Source organism: Oncorhynchus kisutch, linkage group LG11 (genome assembly GCF_002021735.2).
Source record: "Oncorhynchus kisutch isolate 150728-3 linkage group LG11, Okis_V2, whole genome shotgun sequence".
Taxonomy (NCBI): Eukaryota; Metazoa; Chordata; class Actinopteri; order Salmoniformes; family Salmonidae; genus Oncorhynchus; species Oncorhynchus kisutch.
The window spans coordinates 64,851,462-64,857,461 of NC_034184.2; positions in this window are offsets into that span (position 1 = coordinate 64,851,462).

Sequence of the window (6,000 nt, forward strand, 5' to 3'; positions counted from 1 at the left end):
GTGTGTGGTCCTCCCACTATGACTAGACTGCATCTCAGTGCTGGAGGCCTCACTTCAGACACCCTGGTTCGAATCCAGGCTGTATAACAACCGGCCGTGATTGGGAGTCCCATGGGGAGGCGGTTTGGCCGGTGTAGTCCGTCATTCTAAATAAGAATTTGTTCTTAACTGACTTGCCTAGTTCAATAAAGGTTACATTTAAAAAAAATATATATGAATAAAAGAGAGACATGAAAGGGGGCCATAACAGAAAAAGTTTAGAAAGCACATTTTTGGAGGGGAAAATTATATTGTAATGGTGTCACCATCATTTTATTTTCATTCATTTTGGAGAAGAAAAGTCACCAGGGCTGCGTTCAGTACAAATAAACATGATGCAATGTTCAATTAAACAGAAACAGCGCTGTTCTGAATGTCCAGTTGAAAGAGGTGTTGGGTTATGGGCTCAAAATGCATCACTGCCCTTCAAATATGTCACTCTTTGCTTCAAGCCACACACCCCCCTCCCCTCCATCGCCGAATGGAGCAAACGTAGGTTACCTCAAAGTTTGTTTAAGAACGTTGAACATTTTGGGGAAACGTGTCGTTTCATTACAACCCATTATGCAACGTAGCAAACGTTCAATAAAACTGAACGCACCCCACACCTCAGAACTAACTTTCTCATAGCGTGGTTACTTTTAGAACTGATAGTTAAACCAACCTGTTTAAAGTAATATTTCATTTGGACCCCTAGAAGGGTATTGACCCTGGAACCCCACCCCACAATATGCAATACAAAGTTACGCCCTTGGGATGAACTATGAAACAAATTCATTTCATAGGGCCATGTGTGTCTGAATTGGAAGTTTATGCTGAATTTGCTTTAAATATGCATTATTGTCGAATTAGATTAGTGTATGGGGTTCTACAGAGCAAAAATACCATAGTGACTGATTCCTGCTGTAACCCAAGGTACTGTGAATGCAGTCTCCGCCAACGCAGGAACATTACCTTTACATTTCAATCGCACTATAAAGCAAGGCTTCCACGATAAGGATTGAACCAAGTCCTAAATCTACATTCCCTAGGGTGCGAACAACATCACTAGCGTATGAGGGAGGACATTGTCCTCAGAAGTACGACGTCAGTGGCTCCATCTAATCTCTAGGTGGCACTGCTTTCTCACAAGTTTCCCAAACCTGGAGAGAGCATTATATCAATTCCATTTCCACTCTTAACATGAAAAATAATCTATCTGAAAGCCCTGTGTCACACATGGTTTATTTGTTTGGTACCGTGCATGCTTTTCATCTTTCGGGTCATTTTGGTGTGTTGTATGCTTACAGTTATTTAGCTGAGGATTGTTTTATGAAAGCCTCCTTTAAAGTTGGTTGAACATCAGATGAAAGTGAAATTTACTGTAAGCAGATCCTCACTTCCAAAACTCTGTAAAAGGTTTCCAGATGGGGGCTCCCAAGTGGCTCATCGGTCTAAGGCACTGCATCTCAGTGCTACCACTACAGACCCTGGCTCGATTCCAGGTTGTATGACAACCGGATGTGATTGGGAGTCCCTTGGGCGGCACACAATTGACCCAGCGTCGTACCTGGTAAGGGTTTGGCCAGGGTAGGCCGTCATTGTAAATAAGAATTTGTTCTTAACTGGCTTTCCTAGTTAAATGAAGGTTAAATAAAAATGGTTTACCTCCACTATCCTCTCCTTTTCAGGACGAGAGTTGCTCGCGGAGATAGACGGAACACTGATGCAAGGGAACTGGCACCATTTGAGTCTCTAACAGACTTCTGGCCCACATTAAGATAGGGTCTTACCATATTTGTTTACTTAATGACAAAAGTCCTGATCTGATCGGATCTGTTCCCTAAGTGTTATTTATAATGTATGCTAAACATTTGGAGACCACATTATTAGCTGGCTCAGGCCTGCAGTTCTCTCCAATGAGATGGGTGATATCTTGAATGTGACATGGTGGTAGTAGCCCACTTATTTAACTCGTTCCACACTACAGTAAGTCTCATCAGTTGCCGAAGTCTGTTCGGGTGATGTTTGGCTACCCTTCTAGTTTCCACACAGACCTGGGCATTGTTTTCCAGTGGCCTTGATAGCAGAAATTAGGTCAGGAGTTGATTGATTCCCATTCTAGAGCTTCAAAGCCAGTTTCCTGCTCTACATTTACAGCAACATCTCTAGGCCCTGGTCTGACAGTTGTTATGACATGGTTGCCCTGTCCCAATACAATAAGTCACATTCAACTTCCACTCCACATAAAGATTCCTCTCGCCAAAGCACATGTCCTCTCATGTTGTAGATTCCCTTGGCTGGGCCGTTTATCAACAGTGTATCGGTTTAGTGTCAGCCATGACCCTCCACATGTGGCCCACATCTCATGGCCTATAAAGCACTAACACTGTAATCCTCAATGTGATTATTCAAAGAAGAGGAAAGCCCTCCAGTCCAAACACTGGTTCTGCATAAACCAAATATGTAGCAGAAAAGGCCGGCTACAGTTTATCACTTTGGTGCCATTTTCGCCAAAGCAATAAAAGCTGTGAATTATCTAAACTCTTTGTACAAAAACTGCAAACTGGTACCACGTGTAACGCAGCAAGTCTTACATTCAAAACCTTTTATCGGGCATTCATTTTATTTGGAGACATCTTTCACCACACATTGATCCAAAATATAAGATCACTGTGAAATAGCATGAGAACATTGATTCAATCACCAAAACACATCTTCAATTTAGTTCTTTTAACAACCAGTTAATCCAATAGCAAAACAAAAATGCAAGATACATTTTTCAAAATTGCCCTTTGAATATGGCTCAGTACTGTAAATTACACTATTCACACATTTGGCAATACACTTACACTACCCACCAAAATTAGCCCATGTGTGATCAAAGGTTATCAACATTGCAGTAAATGTCCTCATTGTTCATGCACCTGGGGAAAAACCTCTTGGCATGGCGAATCCAAGCCTAACATAGGTCTGGATTGATGTCATTGCATCCATGGCCTGGAGGGGGGCATGTCAATAGGGATGGCAATCATACACCTTCCATCTGTAACACACACACACACACACACCAACATATGATGTTGTCTAGGTGAGGATGTACTCTGTGCAGGAGACTGAGGAGGAATGTGAGCAGGATTCCTCAGGTCTGTGAGGAGTAATCTTGGGTCTGCTACACAACAGACTGAGGATATACACCTGTGCTTTCATGATCCCCAACATCTAACTAAACACACAGACCACACACACACCGATAGTGGGGTGGAGATATTATTCACCTGGGCAGGTATGGATCAGATGTAGATCATCAACATTTTTCCTGAGATTGCAATAGTCTCTGGCAGCACTATCAATAACAGCAAGAAAGATCAGTGGACCAGTGTTCCCTGGGCCACGCCCCTCTGAGTTCTTTCCAGCCAGAGTGGCAGTCCTAGTAGTGCACCCTTTGCTTTTGGCCAGCCAGAAAACTACAGACCCATGGTAGCATTGCTGGTGTCACGCCCAGTTGGATCAGACACTCTATTACTGTGGTGTGGTCAAAAGGCTTTGGAAAAGTCTGGTGATTAAGCGGGTATTGTGGATGGAGTGTCAGCCGCTTTGTATAGGCAATCAAGCACACAGACCAGGGCATGGGTGTCTGATCTGTTCAGCCTGCTCCAAAATTATCTAGGCTCTACGTTTGGTGACATGTCCTCTAATCCAGGATGCGGCAAAATTATCCGCTACTTTAGAGAGCTGTGGAGTTAATGACAGCCGTTTTTCTGTGTCTGATGGGCCGTGTGAGAGTAGAGGTTTCAAGCGAGGAGAATGCTCCTCCCAGACGTGTCAAATCCCATGGTAAAGGGGCTGGGAACACCGGGGGATCAACGCAACCAAGCCGGGCTGCTCCCCAGAGATTTACCACACCTACTCGGCTATAATGATGCTGGTGGCCACAGCGGTCAGAGGAAGGAAAGTCACCCACCTGGGGAAGGCCATTCTAGCAGGCGAATGTAGCAGCTAGCTACTGGTATAGAAATATGATTTAACACTGTAGCTCTAGCAGAGACGATTTCATTGCACAGCAGTTACTGTAGCTAACGTTAGTGGAAAGCTGTAATGCTAGACAGACAGCTTACCCCATGGAACCGCATTCTCTCATCTCAGTGAGCTAGCTAGTGGAACTAGGTTTAATGACCTCACCCAGTCATTCATTCTTTGACAAGACAAGCTGGCATTGCTATGGCTAATGCCTAGCTAGATACACAACATTGTGGAATAATGATCATGTCTATCTAGCTAGCTATTTTGACAAGTGAAGTTCGCTATCCTAGATACCTACAACATAGGATACGAGTAGCTATAGCCTGTCTACCACTCCCTCTCTGTTCAGGTTTGGGACGTTCTAGGTGGTGATACAACCATCACCTAGATAACACACGCAGCCCATGGTGTGGCCTGGTGGCAGGCAAAGCGGAGGCCATTATCGTCGTCTGTCCAATGAAAACGCTTAAGGTGGGCGAAGCTCCAAGTTAGATATAAAACATGACACATTGTAACAACTGGCCAAGAGAAAATATTAATGTGTCTATGTATATTATCACAGCCAAATCACTATTCTGTTTGAAAAACAGCTTCTATCTCAAGGCCATCAGACTGTTAAATAGCCATCACTAGCCCAGAGGCTTCTGCCTATATACATTGCTCGTCCATATATTTATATATTCTTAATTCCATTCCTTAGATGTGTGTATTGGGTGTATGTTGTGAAATTGTTAGATATTACTACACTGGAAGCGCTAGAAACACAAGCATTTCGCTACACCCGCAATAACAGCTGCTAAACACGTGACCAATAAAAGTTCACACACACACACACACACACACAGCGAAGCACTGTGTGTGTTTAGGAATTTGTAGGATTTATCGGTGTGTGTGTGTGTGATACAGAAGAAGCTTGATAATGCAAGCTAGCCACCTAACGTTATCAAACCTAATGCATAGCTGGAGAAAATGTATTTGGATAGTAACCAATAGTTACACAATATTTAGCAGGCAAACAGTAGTTGTGAATTTCAAGTGTACCTTGATCGCCTCTAGTGCTGCTCAACAGTGGATGGTCACACATGTGCTTTTTGTAAAACAATCATACCATGTGACTGGCTCAATTGAATTTATGAATAAATAAAAAAATACCCTGATATACCACTGAAGCCTAACGTAGGGGTTGGAGGCCCACCGGTACAGCAGCACGATGGACTGTGCCTTCCAGATCCTCAAGAACGAAGGACCACAGTCGTGAGTAGCACTCTCTCTTGCTCTTCCCCCACTCGGTCGCTTGGATGTGGCCACTGTCTAACCCAATCACCCTTTGTGCGTGGCTAGGTTCTATAAGGGTACGGTGCCGAGGCCGGGCAGGATGTGGCCACTGTCTAACCCAATCACCCTTTGTGCGTGGCTAGGTTCTATAAGGGTACGGTGCCGAGGCCGGGCAGGATGTGGCCACTGTCTAACCCAATCACCCTTTGTGCGTGGCTAGGTTCTATAAGGGTACGGTGCCGAGGCCGGGCAGGATGTGGCCACTGTCTAACCCAATCACCCTTTGTGCGTGGCTAGGTTCTATAAGGGTACGGTGCCGAGGCCGGGCAGGATGTGGCCACTGTCTAACCCAATCACCCTTTGTGCGTGGCTAGGTTCTATAAGGGTACGGTGCCGAGGCCGGGCAGGATGTGGCCACTGTCTAACCCAATCACCCTTTGTGCGTGGCTAGGTTCTATAAGGGTACGGTGCCGAGGCCGGGCAGGATGTGGCCACTGTCTAACCCAATCACCCTTTGTGCGTGGCTAGGTTCTATAAGGGTACGGTGCCGAGGCCGGGCAGGATGTGGCCACTGTCTAACCCAATCACCCTTTGTGCGTGGCTAGGTTCTATAACGGTACGGTGCCGAGGCTGGGCAGGATGTGTATATCGTGTTTGTCATCTATGAAGAGGTGGTCAGACTAC